This window comes from Prinia subflava, chromosome 3 (assembly GCF_021018805.1).
Source record: "Prinia subflava isolate CZ2003 ecotype Zambia chromosome 3, Cam_Psub_1.2, whole genome shotgun sequence".
In the NCBI taxonomy this organism is placed as follows: Eukaryota; Metazoa; Chordata; class Aves; order Passeriformes; family Cisticolidae; genus Prinia; species Prinia subflava.
In genome coordinates this window covers 66,644,934-66,664,352 of record NC_086249.1, presented here as the reverse complement: position 1 = coordinate 66,664,352, position 19,419 = coordinate 66,644,934, and the positions used below count along the sequence as shown (strand labels likewise).

General features: G+C 41.3%; 1 protein-coding gene and 1 long non-coding RNA gene across 2 annotated transcripts in view; one reads left to right on the top strand and one right to left on the bottom strand.

Annotated features, from left to right (window-relative positions):
- CLDN10 (claudin 10) overlaps nt 1–19,419 on the bottom strand; it is a 53,168-nt gene that overhangs the window by 20,890 nt on the left and 12,859 nt on the right. The window lies entirely within an intron of this gene.
- LOC134548025 (uncharacterized) lies at nt 588–15,208 on the top strand. The gene is made up of 3 exons (XR_010079685.1): nt 588–681; nt 6,070–6,150; nt 12,469–15,208. It is a non-coding gene; the product is annotated as an uncharacterized LOC134548025 (long non-coding RNA).

The following is a 19,419-nucleotide window of genomic DNA, read 5'->3' as shown; positions in this document are numbered from 1 at the left end:
GTGTATTTGAAAGAGAAGTGGGTAAAACCCTCCAGAGAAGGGGGGGTGGGGTTTGCCTCCAGGTGTAGAGGCTCTTGGATAAAAGGGACAGATTTAAAATCCAGTTTAAATTTTCTGAGCCTAAGAAATCACAAATAAAAGTAGCAGTAATGAGATATGAGGAGAAAAAAAAATCTTAAAAGATAGGTGTCAATGTCAGTGTGTTTGTGCTGGGGGACACGATCAAGTTCCCTCTCGTCTTCCCATCTACTAAGAGCACTGCCTATTCAAAAATTGAATGGATCAAACGTACTTGGAAGTTTTTTAGTGTACCAAGCAGCACTTCAGCTGGTTTTTGCATGCAATCTGTGTGCAGCACTGTGTTTTCCTATTTCTTCAGTGCAATGTTCAGCCAGCCTCCATGCTGACTCTTGAGGAAACAGTCCACCACTGCATGTAGTAAATGAAGCAGTATATTACCTAGGAGAAAATTCATTTGGACTGCTTATTTTTGCTGGGTCACAGACCAGAGTAGCCAGCAAGACATTTGCCAAGGGCAGGACATAATGTGCTTTGCCTGTTATGTTAATGCTTTCATGGTCCTATACAGAAAGTATTTTTCTTTCATTACATTGCAGTACCTCTACCTTGCCTTGCCCTTGCCAAGAAATAAAGCCTTTTCTACTGATAATAGAGACCCAGGTATGCACTGTGGGGTTTTCTTCTGTTTTCTTCTTTGTTTTCTTCTTTGTTCAAGTGTCTTTTCTCAGCTGATTGTTTATTTCAGTGACTCATTTATATGTTCATTGCAGCTTTTAAATTCACTTTAGCTGCAAGCTGGGTGGAGAAGGGCAGAATCACTTTCAAGAACTGAGTATTAAAACTATGTAAAGTCTCTTCTTTTATATCAGAAATGCATTTTGTCTTTTAGAAAATGAGAAATTCTTAAAGATTTTTGACTTAAGTTGCAGTTTGTAAGGTGATATTATCTGGATTTAAATATTGCACTGCATTCCTTGTTTTCAAAAGGGTTGTATAGAAAGACAATGGGATCAGGCAGCAATCTCTTTACTTGGTGCTAGCTCTAAGAAAATTCAGTTTTCTTTTCCAGTGTTTGGTGTAGTTATTTTATGTAGATGGGGATCAGAAAATCTTTCAACAGCAAATTCATGTTTCACAAGTCTCCAGGTGACGAAGTGGTGGATTTTGATTGTGAGTTGCATGACAAATGCCAGCAGAATAAAAACGGCAGTGGATGCCAAACACTGAGACTGGAGACACCAGTGTGTTTGGTTTTTTAAATGACTGCTCTTTGTTTTTCTACTGGATGGTGCACTGTTGACAAAAATTACTTTCAGTGATGTCTGAGGATTAAGGATTTATTTGGAAAGATGGCCCAGAGCATTTTGTTCATGTGGTATTCTGGGAACTGTTAACTTTTCTAAATACATACAAGAAAAACCTGATTTTGTAAGAGAGAGTTAGGACATGGCATGCAAAAGCTACAGGCTTGCTGCATCTGTTAGAAAACTGGATACAAATGTTAAATTTTAGCTGGAGGAAGTGTTTGTGCCACCACTGAATATATTGTTAGTGTGAAGTTCTGTGCTTTAGTATGAAATGCAAAACATAATAATGCATGAAATTTTATAGCAAGTCAAAAATCCCACCCTACCCCCTCCAGTCCCATTAAATACAGGACATCTCTGGAAAGTGTGCAGTTTTATGGGAGGAATTTTACTGCCTGTAAAGGAAATCTAGAGGCATGGGCTGTAGGCACCAGCTCATAGATGCCTGTGTGCAGGCTGGTCAGTGACTGGAGCTGTGTGAAGCTGCAGTTCTGTGCCAGCTATTGTCCTCACCAGGCACCTTCCAGTGACACATCACATGCTCTGAGCTGTGAAAATATTGATTTTGGGATCACATGCCTGAACAAGTTTTAATTTCCTTCCCATCCCAAACAGGATCTAAGCTCAGTCTGGGATCCTTGTTGAGCAGGTGTATGCCCTGGAGCTTGCTCCAAGCCCTTTGCCTGCCTATTCTTTGCAGGAGGTTTTGTCCACCTCTGCCACAACTGTTCTCCAACCCTAGCAGCACAAGTCCCAGTGCTGGACACTTCTGCAGGCTGAGGTTGGCTTAAGCATGACCAAAAGCACAAGTGCCTCTCTCCTGCCTGCAGGCTCTCTCTATGTCAATCCACCACTTCTGTGGGAACGATGGCTGAAGGTTGCCAGCCTCAGGCACAGGTCACTCCCCAGCTCTGTACAGGGTGACCAGAGAAATGGAAGGCGTGACAGGTTTTGAGGACTGAGTTTAAAGCATGGAAATGAAAAACCACAGTTAAATCAAAGGGAAAGTGCAATCCTCCCCTGTGTTCAGTAGAAGTTAATTCTTGTGTTTTTCCAGCAAATCTCATGCCTGGAGAGTTGACTGAGCAGCCTCTGCTCTCCCACTCCAGCAGCTCAATATTGTCCTGGGTTCTTCAAGGCCTTCCACCTAACTTGTACACACTGGCTGCCTGTTCTCATCCCAGTGAATCACAGCATAAGTGGCTCGTGCCCGAGATGGGCATCTGGGGTTTGAATCCCTCATCCCTCTGCCCCTCCCACATCTTCAGCAGTGGCTCCCCCAGTGAGTGTCTTGGGCCAGCAGAAATTGCCCAGTTGCCCCAAGAACCTCACAAGTGCTGATGTGTTTCTTGGCTTTTGGCAGAGAGCAGCAGCATCCTTGGATCCATGCCTGTCAGCTGACATGATCCTTGCCCAGATGTATTTCAGTGATTAACCTGCTGCCTCTGTCAGCTTAGGGGTTTCTATGCCACTCGAGGAAAGACAGGAAGGTTAGATTTGCTTGAACTCCCTGGGACTGGTGTGATATCCCAAGGGTGAGCATCCTTCTGGATATCCAGCTCAATATCTACCATATGGTTGGAGCAATACAGAGCACTGTAATAAGACATGTAACAGCTTGTGTTGCAGACTTGCTCTCCAAACAAGGCTTGGAGAAGTCAACGGGCTCTGTTTTCCAAGGCAGGACTGTAAGAGGTCACTCTCCTGTTTGTGCTGCCCCTGAACTCAACCTCTCTTCTGTAAGACATTTCTCGGCACGCTGGTGGTCTGTTGGCTTGTGGGAACAGCCCCTGCCAAGTTCTTCAGGCGTGGAATAGGTCATTCCCTTCTCATTTGTAAAGTGTTGTGGTTAATTTCTAATCAGAAGTGCCTTTGAACTTCTGAACTTTGAACTCGGCGAAGGAAGCCTTCCCTTGAGTACATCAAAGCTTGTCTCAGTGCTTAGGGGAAAGATTTATGCCACAAACTCATCATGCCAAGAAATAAATTATCGCAAGTCCTTTTTGTGGCACAGGCATCATTGAATATATTAATATGCACAAGTAAATAAAATAAAGCCATTAGGCTAGGATACACACCCCTGAGAGCAGAATTTGCTCTGCAGGTTTTCAAGCAGGCTGAAAGACTAACCACTGATCTTTCACAAAGAAAATCTCTCACATGTTAGAACACAGCAAACAAGAACACACAGATACATATTTACTAATTTATATTGAAAGGATGTGATACAGATAATTTTATATATCCTTGCCTTTTACTGTGCCTCAGAAGAGATTGGGCTCTTATCAAAACTATTATTTCCCATATATTGGAGAAAAATTATTTGGCAATGATCCCACCAACCACAGTTTCATGTTTTCTTAATGCCATTAAACACATACACATCTCCATAAGTAAGCATTACAATTACAAACTGGTGAAACCAATTCATAAAATAGCAAGAAAGAAATAATGGCTTAGGATAAGTAGAGGAGATTAAAATAACCTGGCACATATACCATCCCTCTCCTTAGCAGATGAAAATGTTATTTTCCCTTTCCTTACAGAAATCTGTAATAGGACACTACAAATGGTGTCTCCAACAGGGCCTCTCTTTAGCCACAGAATTTCTTCTCCAATAGATATTCTTACATACTACTACACACTATCCATATATCCCTAGGATAATTCATTACTAGAAGTGGGATGGGCATGTAATAATTACAGCTATTCATTAGCCTTATCAGGAATTATCTAGATTTACATACAAAACTTACTTCCTTTGTAATTCCTTTGTAGCTTTGCTTTGCAGGCCTAAAAATGCCCACCAGGACATTTCCATTAGGATTTTGCTTTTCATCTTTTTTTTCCCTTCTATACTGTCTGGGTTTAGAACTTGCTTTAGTGTGTAATCCATGACAGAGGAGTTCCCAAATGAGCTGGTTGTGAATCACAGGTCGCTATCGTTCATCAGCTCCACTCAAACAGCAGTTTACAACAAAGTGTGACATCTGTGTTGATTTGTTTGTGCAAGAGCTGAGCTTTTTGCAATAGGGAAGTAAAGTATTTGAGTCATGTCCATTTATTTTCAATAGGGCTGCAATAGCCTTGAAATGAGAGGTATTTCTGAGTTTTTTTCCCTGATGACTTCCAGCATTTAATGCTGATTTCACTTTTTTTCTTGTATGGCTGCAGTCACACCTGGCGAGATAAGCCATCTCAAGCCCTTCCTGATCCTCAGATGAGCAGTGAGAATAGTGTTTAGCATGTGGGCATGCTCTGTACTGTTGCAACACAATACTTTTCACTTTAGTGTTCCATCATCTTCAGTGACTTGGCTCTATTGTCCCAATATATTTGCAAGCTTGGGAATACCCAGAGTATGATGGTGGCCCTGTATAATCACCCTCTCATGGAATTAATTTTGGAGTAATTTGTACTCATCAGTAGAGCTTGCCAGATTTTCTATTAGAAGGATGAAATTGCCAGGTCATGTCAATGATCTCTAGTCCCGTTCTGCCTTGTGTCTCCCTTTGGAACAGCCAGGCACTGGTTCACACAATTATTTCTACACCGTGCATCCAGAGACTTGCAGTCTTATTTAAATTGTGTCTGCTCATGACCAGCTCCCTGAATAATTCACATTAAAAAATAACTACTAGTAGTACTTTCTTCACAAGGGGAAGTGGAGGGGCGGGTACTGATGTCTTCTCTCTCGTGACCAGGGACAGGACTCAAGGGAATGGCATGAAGCTGAGTCAGGAGAGGTTAAGGTTGGATAGCAGGAAACGTTCACTCAGAAGGTGGTTGGGCACTGGGGTAGGCTCCTCAGCAAAGTGGTCACAGCAAAATTATTTGGACAATGCTTTCAGCCACATGGTGTGATTCTTGGGGATGGTCCTGGGCCAGGAGCTGGACTTGATGATCCTGATAGGTCTCTTCCAACTCAAATTATTCTATGATTCTATGACTCCATGGTTTGATGATTATGAGCTCAATCCTGGTGGTTTTTATTATCATTATTATGGAGATGTGAATGATCAACACCAGAAGAGGCAAGTCAGTGAGGGATTTACTTTCTTAATATTGGGGTATTTTATTGAAGGCATGAAGCAGCTGTGAACGCTGTTTCTCCAGCTCCTAAACCACTTTCTGATGCCCATGTCAGAAAGGATCTCTAAATGGTGATGGTAATGGTTGACCTTGCCTTATGTATCGGTATGCTCATGTATTTTTTTAGAACCTTGTTGCTTCTTAAATTAAGACAACACTACTACATTAGCTATCCCTGCCTGCTGGAAGCAAGGGTGAAGCTGAGATGCCTTTGGGCCTGGGAAGCTTCCTTCAGACCAAAGAAATGCAAAATTTTGCCCACCTTTGTAGGCTGAGACCACAGAGGGCACACTGTGTAACCTCCTCAGCTGGCTGAAGCATGGCTAGAAACGTGACACTGGCTTTGCACCTGAGCATGCAGAGCCACCTTAACTGAAAAGTTTTTGTGTGATGACTGTTTCATATATGCTTAAGGGGCGGGGTTATGTCTTTGAGCTGAAAGCAACTTTGTGAGTGCATAAATAACAGAAGAGCTATGGTTGAAGATTGTATCATATCCAATGGAGGTGACACAATCTCCACAGCATTTATATCTTTGAAATGAGTCATTATTTTGAATAATGATCCATGCCTATAAATTTTCATGTGAACAGTTATGAGGAAAGTTTAACGAGAAGGATTTACTTCAAGCTTTCAAACTCTTCCTCAGGATCCACTGGTCTGTGAAGTTTAAAGATCACTGACTAAGGCCATGTGAAGTGGTAACAGGGATTGAGGACACTTGAATGAAGTAAGTTATCGATATGTGTGACAGTTGCCATCGGTAACAATGTGGTCTAACCACAGTGACACCTCTCTTCCTCTCCCTTCCCTTGCCAGCCAAGACCTCTTCAATGCCTCTGCAAATGACCCTTCATTCTGCTCTGTATTGCAACATTGATGGTAATCCCACAAACAGAGTAATCAGAACTTCCCACAAGTTCATTTACATTTGAAGTGAATGTGATGCAATATGACAAGTGGTGTTTGGCAATAAGCACATTACAGTTTACCTACACTTCCACACTGACACTGTTGAGCATTTCCCAGCAAACACAAGAGGTGGCATTCTGTTTAACTTGGGTGGCCAAAGCACAGATGTCCACATCTGGGCTAGTCATCAGAGCTCCATGCACCATTGTCAAAGGAGTCTGCAGAGCTACTCAGCTGACAAATATAGGTGAAATGGGAGAACTGTGTCCCCAAGTGCCTAATTCATTTTATTGACTGTAAAAGCAAGCAAAATGGGAAGATTCTTATGGAGTCGTCTATATTACAAATGTCATGGGATGAGATTTTTTACTGTCAAATATTTTGACATCAAATCCCATATTTACAAATGGAGATAGAAGCAGTCTGAAAAGGTTTTGTCATTCACAAATACAGGCTGTCAGGAATGTAGTGCTTTTGTATTGCTGGGGATGAATTTTGCACCCTCTACTGGAAAATATGTTTGGTGCATATAAGACATGGAAAAGGGACGAAGATACAGAGAAGTCCTCTCTTCATTGTCCTAGAGCAGAATTGTTATATGCTAATTAATCCTTAATATCTGATCACTTACAAGTACTGGCACACACGGCCCCTGATTTGTGAATTTATCTGCTGTTGAAGTCAATAACCAGACTGTGACCTCTTGTGAAATACGACTTCCAAGTGAATACACTGAAGCTTAAGAAAAATAAAGATTTTTATTATTTTTAAAATTTCCATTGGTATCTATTCACCTGGAAAATCCAGAGCAGAAAACAACATGGAAAGCCTGAATATAAGCTCAACTGTGGCAGTTTTATAGTGACATTTCTCGATGAGTGTTAAGATCTATGTAGCTCTGGGTTTGCAATCAGATCTTCTACCCAGTCACAGAAAAGCAGACACCAATTATTATTTCACTTGTAAGAAGAAAAAGCTCTTTTCAGAGTTACATCACACGTCTTATCTCCCTGAACAAGCAAATGTGGCAGGCAGATAATGCAAGCTAAAGAAACGGTTGGACCTAGAGAGTCTGACCTTGGAAGAATGGTAATTTCAGCTATCAAAAAAGAGAGAGCTGATGGTTTGCCCTCTAAATAAGAGGTTCATTGTCTGAAACTTGAAATGTGTGAAAAGGGACATGAAAGGAGTGTGGACAGCTTTCCAGGTGGGATGTGCACATTCCTGTCTCTGACCTGTCTCATCCAATTCAGCTGAATGACACTTCTTCCAATCTTCTAATTTAAGCAGGATACAGTAAAATGGAATCTGATATAATGAGCCTGTACACTCTCAGCAGAAGTGTGTGCAGGGAATCTGCTTTCTACTGACATCACATGGTCACATGCTGGAGGTGTGTGATTACTCAGAATCTCACTGGACGCTGGCCAGGTATCAGTAAACAAATAGCAAATAAAACACATCACCAGATGGATTTATTGTGTTAAAATTGCAGAAATCACAAGCTACTCTTTGCATTGCTGACAGACCCTGATCATAACATCTTTGACAGAGTCTTAGCCAATGGTGTGAAAAGGATCACCAGAATAATCAGCTCCCTCCAGGCATTCTGAGCCTCAGAAAGAAAAGGCACTTTGCCAGGAATAAGAAATGAGATCTGTTTTGCGAAATGAACTGTTCTTCAGGCCAGTTCTCCTCCCCAGCTTGGATAAGGTAGGATCAAGTCAGACATGGTACTGACAGCTAGCCTTGCTTTGCTGAGCTGTCAGGTATTACCTTTGCTAACTGTCCTCAGAGACATAGAAATGTCTGGCACTTCAGAATATGCTGCCTGTGGGCAGGGAAAACACAGGTGTGAGAAGTAGTAGCAAGCCCTGAGGAAGAACCTCTCAGCTCTTAGGAGTGTTTTGGCATGAAGGAAGGAAGGCACAGCAGAATAAGATATACGGTCATTTTATAAGAAAGACTTACTCTTCAGTAACATGGCTATGGATAGGGAAGAATCCATGAGGAATTTGTAATAGAAACATGGGTCTCACCTATGAACCACAAGCCTGAGCCATTTGCTAATTTTGAATGGGATCTGTCTTAACATAGTTGTCTCAAGTTTAGGATTTAGCCAGTAGATGGATGCTTCTAGTGGGTGATCCAGTCCCTTGACCTCACAGACATTTCTCTGGGGATGCCTGTCTCTTTTCACTTATTGCAGAAGAGCTTTGAGATTATTACCTTGGACATCCTCTTCAGACTGCTAAAATTAGTGATGTGAGCCCCACCTTCTAAATATTGCTCAATTCAAGAGGTAGAGCTGTTGAAATGAGTGACTGGCTGTGCACCTCTGGAAAAGCAACTTTCAAGACCAGTGATGAATTGCACATAGCACCCACAATTTGGCAACAATCTGTGTCATCTCCTGTCTGTGAACTGCCCCAGTAGCCACACTTGGGAAGGATTTCTCTCCTCTTAGATGATGCCTGTTCTATCCATGGGTGACTGAATCTGATTGTTGACAAATAAGGTATAGATATGAATAAAAAAATCTGCTTTCATCACACCAAGTGGGTTGGTTTTCATGCCTGTGGTAGGTTATGGCCTTAAATTGTGGTGAAATTGAGTTATTGTACTGTGGACAGCTAGAACACGGGGGAAAGGTTACATCAGGAAAGAGGAAGACATACACCTTTGTTCATTGTCTTCACAGGTATTTATGCACTATGTGTGCCCTGAGAGCTAGAGTGCAAGGCTTTTGAAGCATCCTTTACCCCAGAGGCAGCAGGAGGGATGAGTGGATAATGTTGTATCCTTGCTGCAGGAATCCATATGATCTGCCTTTCAGGGCTAATGAGCAGCAGTGATACATTTCCTCCATGTCTGCTCTTTAGGGAAAAGGTTGTGTCTGACCAGTACCTTGGGAAATGCAACATTCACATTTACTGTGTTATTTATGATAGGGTGAAATTTCACACGATGTTGCAAGTCACCTGGAATGTGTTTGCCTTGGCATGCCCTCTTACTGCCCTCAACTGAATTACAGGCATGTCTTCAGGTATCTATTCAGGCAGATCTTGTTCACTGAATCATTTACTACCCCAGGGAGGGAGAGCTGGCGGGATGCTGCTCTGCTCTGTGGTACTGGGCTGTTCTGATACTCAGCAGGTGGCAAGGGAGGTCAGTGAGTGAGAACTTCACAGCTCACCACTTGCAGAACTGGCATCTAATTAACATGTACTCCTTCTAAGGAGCCCACTGGGAGTAGCTCTGGATCTGCTCTTCTTACAGGACTGCTACATTTTAGTGTGTGGAATGGGAGGAGTTGGTGGGAATTTTTTGAGGCAAATGTATTCTGTCCAAAGTGACATGTATAGAAATATCTGTTCTGTTCTTTGGCATTTGGTGGGGTAGTAGGGAAGTTCCAGCATGAATGGTTTTGTCCTAAAAATAATGCTGTTCTCAGGCAAGTTCTACTGCAAATTTGACATGTGAGTAGACCTCAGCATATGTTGGCCAAACGGTGGTGATGCTTTTCAGCTGAGTTATCTGATGGGATTTTACATGTATCCATTTGTTCTGCATGGCATCCCCGTGGGGGAGGGAGAGGTTTTTCACCTGCCCAACTTTCTACCTGAAATCCTTTGCCCTGTTTTAATGTTCTGTCACCACTTTTGTTTTCTTGAATGATAATTTTTTTCCTTCTCACTAACTGAAGTGAAAAATGGATCACTTCTTCCCCCTTTACTGATTCATTCAACATTACCTTACCTACTTGGTCTTTATTTTTTTCTTTTTTAGATGCCTCAGCTCTTCTTGTGTTGAAGAGTTTCAGATGTTATGGGACAAATTAAATGGCCTCCCTACTAGTGCATCTTATATTTCAAGGAACAGTGTTTTCTTCTTTGAGGATTCATATATCTCAACTACCCCACGACTGTAAATTACTGCAGGAGATTTTTGGATGAGGAGATCCCTTCCCATTTTGATGAGAAGGAGGGAGACGGGAGCAAACATACTGGCAACAGCATAAAATGGCCATTTGCCTCCCTCTCACAATGTCCTTCCTAAGGCAAGTTTCATTCCCAGTGACAGTCAGTAGTGCAGTTTCCTGCTCATCTTCACTCTTACAGGTTAGAGACCTGAGTATGTGGGAGATGTCCTGCCACTTTGCCTCTGCTTTTATAAAAAAACTGAACCAACATGGTATTGATTTGTTACATGTCCTCATGTTCCTCTGTAGATTTGCCCAATCCTCTCAATGGTACACTGCAAACTATACTGGTATTATCTGGAATTGTGGAATGAGTCTACTTGACTTTCCAAGCATCAGTTCTCCAAATACTATTAAATTTTCAGCCTTTCAGGAGAACTAAATGTGAATCACAGTAAGCAACCTGGTGCTTTTGAGTATGTGAAAGCATTTGTTTTCCTCACACCATTTCATTTTGTTTTTCACATCTGAGCCTTGCAATGGCAGTTGTACAGGCTTTATAGTTTGGAGCTTGGAAAGAGTGAGGTGTGTGGCAGTACTCTTATTTATGGCAGGCATTGAGCAGAATATTGCAGGGCACACTGAATAGTTACATAAAGGAGAGGTGAGCAGTCCTAAAAAACACTAAAACTGCATTTAGGATCAGCTTGAGGATCAAAAAAAGTTGCTGTCTATTGGCAAAGCTGATCTGTGGAGCCTGCTGTCCTCAGAAACACATGCTAGTCTATGTTTTGGTCAAATGAATTAATTACCACCACAACAGTTGCTGTAAATGATATAAATTACATAGAGTGGGCAATGATGGTGAGGATGATGAAGGGCTTGGTGAAGATCCAGTCAGTGTGGGCAAATGCACTTGGAGACTTCAGTCTCTAAAAACTGACCCCAGATACCTGGGAGCCACCCAGATTCATATCTCACACCTGGAGGGGGCTAAAAAATTTAATGACCCCTACTGCTACTTTATATCTCGATATCAGGGCAGGATGATAAAGATATATCCTTATATCAGGGCAGGATGCAGCTTAGCCAGCTTTAGCTAAAAGATTTACCTCAAATGTGTTGTGCAGACTCTTACAGTTTGCAGAGAGAGAAGAGGCAGTCCCAAAGGACAATTTCCTCTCTCGTTGGGGCAATTACAGCAGCCTAAAAAAACAGCTAAGAAGTAATTCAAGTACACAAGTATATAAGGCTTGTGATATTTTAGTTGTCCTAAAACACCTTCCAGTGCCCTGACTGCAGGAGATTTTCCAGGCCTGCAGAAAGCTTCAGGTGTTTTAAGGACTTTTAAGATATTCTGTGTTTAAATATCTTAATTCTTCCATTCGGTCTAAGTTGTATGAACTTTTCTTCTAAACTCTGATTCATTTCAATTTAATTCAAGAGTGTAACTTCCTGTGCTCCCTCTCAGAGAGGTCTGGAGAGATGTACTCCATTTACCTAAAATTTGATCCCCTCCCCTCCAGAGATGCCTATACAGTGCTGAAGCTGTGCAAAAATGCTGGTTGACAATGATTATTACTCGGATTACTAGTATACTCAGGGATTATCCTGTTTCCCACAGCCTGTACAAATAACAAACAGGTATCCTTTAAATGCCTCTCTCTCTTTTTTTTTTTTCATAACCAAGCAGGCAAAACGCCCAATTTCTTAGCATGCCACTACAGCTTGTGGTTCTCTTTATCCACTGTGTTCAGTGGAATTCCAACACCTCAAACAAAGGTCTCAGTTTCATGGCCCTTCTGAGCATCTCAGCTGAAGGAGCAACTCACTTTTTGATATAAGACACAGTCTGTCCAAGCTCTACTACACCACGAAGTTCCTTACCTGGGATCACATGAAACTGCAGCAATACTGCAGCTATGCCTGAGAGGTCAAATGCCTCAGCCCAGCTGGAAAGAACCACTTACTCCTCTGAGCATGGGACTGGGAGCAAGGATGGCCAGATCCCCATTTCTGCCTGGGACAAACCACTTCACTTTTCTGTGCAATAAGGAACTACAAAAGCATGTATGCTTGACACTCATTTTTAGATGGATTTTATAATGAAAACCTCTGCTTGCCGATATAAATCTCTGCCTTTACTGATACATTATTTCTTTTAAGATGTCTTACAACAAGAAATAACCCTGAAAGTATTTCTCTCCTTCACAGAGCTCAAACACCTCTCCAGATAAGAAATACATCTGAGAATCGATTTCACCTTAAGACTTGATTGACATTCAAGACAATAGAATAATTCACTGAATGGCCTTTAGAGGGAAGCAGATCCAAAGGATCCACGGAGAGATCAAAAGCAAGCTTTTTGTGAAAACTGGCTGCCCGATCTTGTTAAGCAAAAGCTGAACCTGAGACACTTGGCTCGTTCTCTGTCTGTGTGTAGTACTGGGTGAGATTTGAACACCCCTCACATGATTCCAGTCTGAAACGTCTCGTACAGCGAAGGACACCAGGGTTATTTTGTCTTAATCTGCTCATGTCAGGAGACCTTGCTGCTTTGTTTCCTGGGGGATTCTTCCTTTAGCCTTCAAAAGCTACCTTGAAAATAGGAGTTGGGCATGAAGGAGAATCATAGGAGCATCTGTGACACTATGTAAGTGGTAGTCAGCAAGTTTGGAAAGAGATACCTTCCTGTCTGATCCTAAAAGCTATGAGTTGAAGTAAATATGTGACCTGACGCTTCCTGACTTCTGTCTGCTTTCTTGTGAGGAATCAGGCAAAAATGTTGTCTGAGAAATACCTACATATGGGCACAGAGCCAAAATCTCAGAGGGTGATTTCCAAATACTACATATTTGAAGGGCTGTAGTATGTGTGACCTTGTAATTCCACCTGTTGGAATTACATTCTTTTTACATTAAAAAGTGTTTTAAAGACAGAAAATTATTTTAAAGATCTTTGGAGATCAGAAATGTCAGCAAATTCTCAATGGGTAAAGTTCTCTGCCCCTGATATACTCTATGTCTTGGGGGCATGCTGACGGGGCAGGAATTACTCAGTGGGCAACTTGCCAAGGCAGCTCGCCTGTGTGCTGCACTTCTGGCTCTTGTTTTATGAGGACAAGGCAGATGTCCTATATATAGCCTGGAATGAGATAATGAGTCTGAAGCAGCCTTAAAGAAGTTAATGCAATTTTCAGTAATGCATACTTCTCTATAAAGAAGGCGTAAGCAATGAGCTCAGGCACTGAACCTTGGTTGCCTGTTGTAAAATTTTATGGCTGTTTGAGACCAGTTGTCTCTCCCCACATAGATCTGCTCCGGAGTGTGCCCTGAGCAATCCTGATCACCAGACTGCCCTGCTCTACTTTGTGCCACAGATGGAGCCTTCACAGATTTGTGGAGGATTTTTAAATGGCAGAAGCACAGACAAAGACAAACAGGACCACCAAACTTTTAAAAATACCTCCAAAATGGCAAGCGTCAATTATTGGATTTTCTTTTAACAGGTACTGAAATTAACCACTTGTAAGTACCTTTAAAACAATGAAGAGACATGTAACAGTACAGATTAGCTATATCAAATCCATCTAATTTCTTTCCTAAAAGGTTAGAAGGACACTGGGGTAGGAAGGTGTACTTTATTGTCGTATAACTTGAGTTTTCAGTAAAAACAATATGAGGTTTGCTGGAAACACCCTAAGGCAGGATGCCAAATACTCACTGAATCATCAGTACCTTCATGGCCATGGTGCCCTCAGAGGGATCTGCAGGGATTTGCGCTGAACCTGCTGCTTTTCATCTTTCATTAGCACAATAAGCAAATAGGAATGCTGTTATTACTGGCAGAGCTACAGCATATGCCACTGAAACTATGTGAATGTAAATTAAACTGTTGCAAATTCTGTCACATTATGTATAAGATGATTTTTAGACTTGCACCTAGCTCCATGGCAGCCCCTGCATGCCCCTTCTGAGATCAGGTGCTGCCCCAAACATGGTGGGTCACAGTGCTCCAAGGAAGGCTCCTCTGGAATTCCTAGGCATATAAAAGGAGGTGCACACCCTTTTAAATGAGATGTTATACTCCAAACTTACATAAACAGGGTTCATTATATCAGGTTTGGTGTATACCTTTTCACTGGCATTGCTGAGGGAAGCTATAAGCCGATTAATGAGTGCTGGGTGTATGTCTAAACTTTAATCACATACATTAGCATCCAAGGGTTGTGCAAGACAGCATTTCAAATGAGACATGTAAAGAAACTTTCGGAACATTTTCCATGTTATGGAAACCTTACCAGGTTTGTGTACTCTTACATGTCTTAGTCATAATTGGACAGAATATCCTAATACTATGATTTTAGGTTTTTACTAGTGAACTTTTGAGTCTCTAGAAATAGAAATAAATACATAAACCTCCCCACAGATAAACAAGGTTCTTAGACATTTCAGGGACAAAAGGGATTATCCACTGTAAAACTACTCATCTTTCCAAATAAAGCCCAGTTGATCATGCCAGCATAAACAGCAAGGGGAACAGGAGAAAGAAGAAACACCTGTGCTTGAGTAAAGTGACACTTTCCTCTCCTTTTTCTCTGTAGGTGAGAAAAGTTTTACTTCCTGTGTGGATAGTAATTTGTGGATCCCCCAAATCAAAGTTTCAGGAATGTTTATCCTAGAGGACCACATCAAACTTATTAATCCTGCCAGCAGGCCAATTCTTGATGTATTTACATAAAGTTCTTCCCCTAATAGTTGTTTCTTGGACCTTGTTTCTGTTGTAACTGGCTATAAAAGAGCTTCTGTCATACACATATAATGGATGATGATAGAAGTTGAAAATTGGACTTGATGATCATGGAGTACTTTTCCAACCTCAATAATTCTGTGACTCTATAAATCAATTATTAGTAGAAAGGCAACATACAAACTCAAAGAAATAATCTGTTTCTTCCTAGGTATAACACAGAAGCTTGGATAAGTGGCCAACTCGTCTCATTTGTAGTCAGATAATTAGGAGCAGACTCATGTCTACATCAAAACATATTTTACAGAAGAGAACAGAATGGTGTGAGATGCATGAACTGTACCAAAGGGGAAAATTCAAATTGGTTTATGGTACAAAGGTCTCAAAATATGCAATTAAGAGCACATTATTGATGAGGACAACTATCTTTATTACTCCCTCAGTTGTACCCATTGACAACCTCCTGAATTATTTTGGAATGGACAGCATGAGAAATCTCCTCCAGTGAGACTTTTTGCCTTTGTGATGGTTACTGAGAATCTGTATGATCAAGACGTTAGTTTTTACCCAGTTACAAAAATGTTCCCTACACATATTCTTCTCAACCTTGGATTTGTTGTGTGAATAGAATAAAGTTTAAAGACCTCTTTCTCCCAGAAAATCTCTATTGTCTAATGTCCTCTCCTCAAGAAAATCATGTAAATAATTTCTTCTTTAGATCTATCTAAACCTTCCCTCCATCAGCTTAAACCATTCCTCTTCTTACTATCACTGCATGCTCTTGTGAAAAGTCCCTCTCCAGCTTTCCTGTAGGCCTCCTTTAGGTACTGGAAAGCTCCTGTATCACCTGCCTGAACCTTCCCTTCTCCAGACTAAACAACCCCAACTGTTTCATCTAATCTTCATAGGAGAGGTGCTTCAGCCTTCTGATCAACTTAGTGGCCTTCCTCTGGACTCATTCCACTAAGTCCACAAGTCCCATGGACACTGGAGAGAAGTGGGCTCACCAAACTCCCAGCTGTTGCTGTCAGATGTGGTTTCCTATTCTATGGTCTGGCTGTGACAAAGGATTTTGGCTTCTGCCTCATCTCTGAGTGCAGTCTGCCTGGATATTTTCATCCTTTTCTTCAAGACGACAAAGAGCTATAAGCTATAAAGTATTTCAAGTGGATAGCTGGGGTGATGTACCTTCTTGATTTTGACAGAAATTATTCCAAGCCAAGAAATGCAGCAGTGACTGGCGGAGTAACTCCCAGTGCCCCCGAGGAACAGACTTGCCAAGAGCCTGCAAACCCCACCAATCTGAAATAATTTTTTTTCTTTTGTTTTTGTGAAGCAGTGTGATCAAACAAGCTTGATCTTCTTCTACCTCCTTCCTCCTCCATTTTGCCATAAACCTACCCACTTCTTTTGAAGTTTGCTCCCTAGATTATAAATACTCTGGGACAGAGCTGCTTTGTGCTTTGTGTTTGCACAGTGCCAATTACAGGACGTACTCCTAGAAGCCAATAATAGGCAATCAGCTTTTGTTCCGATTTCAGTGGTTCCTGATAAGTGCAAAGAGAGCACAATGCCTCTGATTGGTTCCTTTGCAGAGCACTGCATCAGTGAGATGTATTGCCCTAACATGTGAATACAGATGTCAGCTGAGCAGTGAAAATATCTCAGGAAGCAGAATCAGATTCACAAATGTCCTAAGCACCCTATTTCCCTTCCAGTCCTTGTCAGTTCTAAAATCTCTATGGTTAAGAGTAAAAATGAAAGTGGTACCGACTTTCCAATGCATATACAGTTTTATCCTTCAAGAGAAAGAATGTAACTTTATTGCTGGAATTAAAACCTAGATATGGAATTCAATAGTATATGAAAAGAAGCCAAACTTAAGAGCAACTATTGGTGACATTGCCAGATCTCAGCGCAGACATCTGAAGCCCATGAGAACTGAATTCTCTATGCACAACGCCAGTTAATCTGCTTACTTATCTGACATTAAGCACCCAAAGTGTAGTATTTGGGACTGAAATAGCAGCTATTGGGAAACAAACACTAAGTAAATAAGAAAAACTTTCTCTCAACATTTTTAACTTCCTCAATCCAATTAAAAGCAGTGCTCCTTCTCTCCCACAGGCTGCTGCCCAGTTGCATTCTTTGTTTTTCACATGCCCTGCTTCTTCCCTTCCAGGACTTGTGTCCTTTGCTAGACTAACAGGCATTCAGAGGAGTGGTGTAAGGACACAGGTAAAAGAAGTAGCTTAAAAATATATTTTATATTACAATAATAATTAATATAGGAGCTAATCGTAAGGATAAGTGGACTAATAAGAACATCACTATTATTATTCTATCTGTATTTTAGGATAAGAAAAACTTAAAAGAGTTCAGACTATATATTTTAGACTAGTAAGGTAGATTACTTGAGGCAGCATGTTTGGGATAAAGAACTTGCGTTACCTTATCCCAACTGATGTTGGCATATGTTGCACATCCCCCAAATTTTGTTCTTGTACCAGTAGAATGTGATTTCCATAAACTTTTTCTGACATTCATTTTTAAAGTATTTGACAATCTGTTTCTAAAAGGAGTAAGTTCTGTTGGCCTTGTGAAGTCTGAGTCTGATGTAATTCCATCAAAATCTGTGGAGTTTCCCTGGCATGGAAACTGGAGTAATTTAGGAATTACTCAGGCTTTGCATTTCTTAGATTTTGCCAGTAGGAACTTGGAACTGGCAACTCAGAAATTACTTTTAATTGCATCCGGAGATCCCCATTTACTTTCAAAGATACAATCTTCATCACACACTCTAGATCAGCGCACTTGCATTCATGTTTAGAGGCTTAATTATGCATCAACTACATGGGGGAATTTTAAATGAGATTTGCTGTTCTTTTTGTTTCACGGATTTAACTAAAACATTCTGTTTATTTTGGTGTCCCTCTCATAGCTGGCATGACTGATTTATCTGATGACTAATTTATTTGACTCCAGCCAGACATATACTGCCAGCATCTCAACAAAGGGCTCCTTTGGAAAGGGTTTATAGAGTTTCAGTTCACTCTAACTATTAAACTCTTTATGAAAATGTCCATTTATTCCTAAGAGCTGCCTGGTAATGATACAGCTTCAAAACTGAGCTTACACAGCCCTTCCTCTTGATTAGCTTTTTTACTCACTGTAACTACCAGTCTGGGATTCATGGAGGACCTTTCAAGAAGTGAAGCATCTTTAATGAGGAAAACAAGGGATAACTTGAATTTGTGTGCACACATGAGCACACAGAGTATGTTTTATGCAAAAGCTTGATCAACGGAATATGTGGCAAGCTGTTTTTGAAATAGCTGGTACTACCTCTTGAATGAGTGAGATGCCTGCTCTCAGCAAATGCCTATCAGAGACTTGTTTTCCATACTCACACCCATCACCACACTAGTTAAGGAAGAACATGGATTCCAGTGGGGCACCTGGGCTGTGTGGAAAGAGTGGGTGACAAGTCTTTTCACATCAGGGACAGTCTGAGTCCTGGTGAGATAAAGGTCTATTCAGTGAAGACTGAAAGATGTGGGATGAAGAGGAGCTCCTTGATCTGAGGTGACAATTTGAAGGTTACAGTGTTTTTCCCCTGCAGCAACTTTTGGTGAAAATGTTGGTCCCTTCAGGCAAGACTAGGAGAGAGGACAAATGTGAAATATGGGAAAATTAGCTGAGAAAAGGAAATTGCTTTCCATGTGCTCTCATGTTTGGATTGAAAGTTCTAGGAATGAATTACATCCAACTCATGTGAGCTATGGGGATCCACCTGTAGGTATCTTTTGAGTCAGGAAGGATTCAGTTGAATCCTGCCTAATATGTCCATACCTTCATTAATCATCCATCTGCTTTACTGTCAATTGGCTTGTCTAGACTGCTGTAGGCATGTCCCAGAGATAAAACAGAACCTGTCCCAGAAGGGGAGAGAATTCCCTGTTCCTGTTGCCTATAAAGTGATCACAGGGTGATTAGTTAACACCCAACGTTCTACATCACTGATGTCTAAAGAGGTCTGGGTTAAATCCTAAACCTCTGCTTAAGATCCAGTGATGCAATTTTAGCACCTCATCTATATCCAGCTTCAGGTGCCTGATGAACCAGAATAACATCTCCCAGGCAAGAAGAAAGGAGAACTGTAGGACCCACACCATACAAGATTCTTATATATGATAGAAGGAGGATAATATACAGCTTGAGTACTCCAAGGAGTTTGGCCTATGTTGTCTTTCCCTGCCTCCTGGGCCCCCCTTCTGTTTTGGACTCTTTCAGATATGCTAGGAGAATATTGTTTGGCAGTAAAAATAGCATGGGGAAGTGAAATAGGATGAATGTGAATTTGCTGCCTTTGTTCAGAGCTGTAGGTCTCTCAGCAACATCTAGGTCAAATCATGG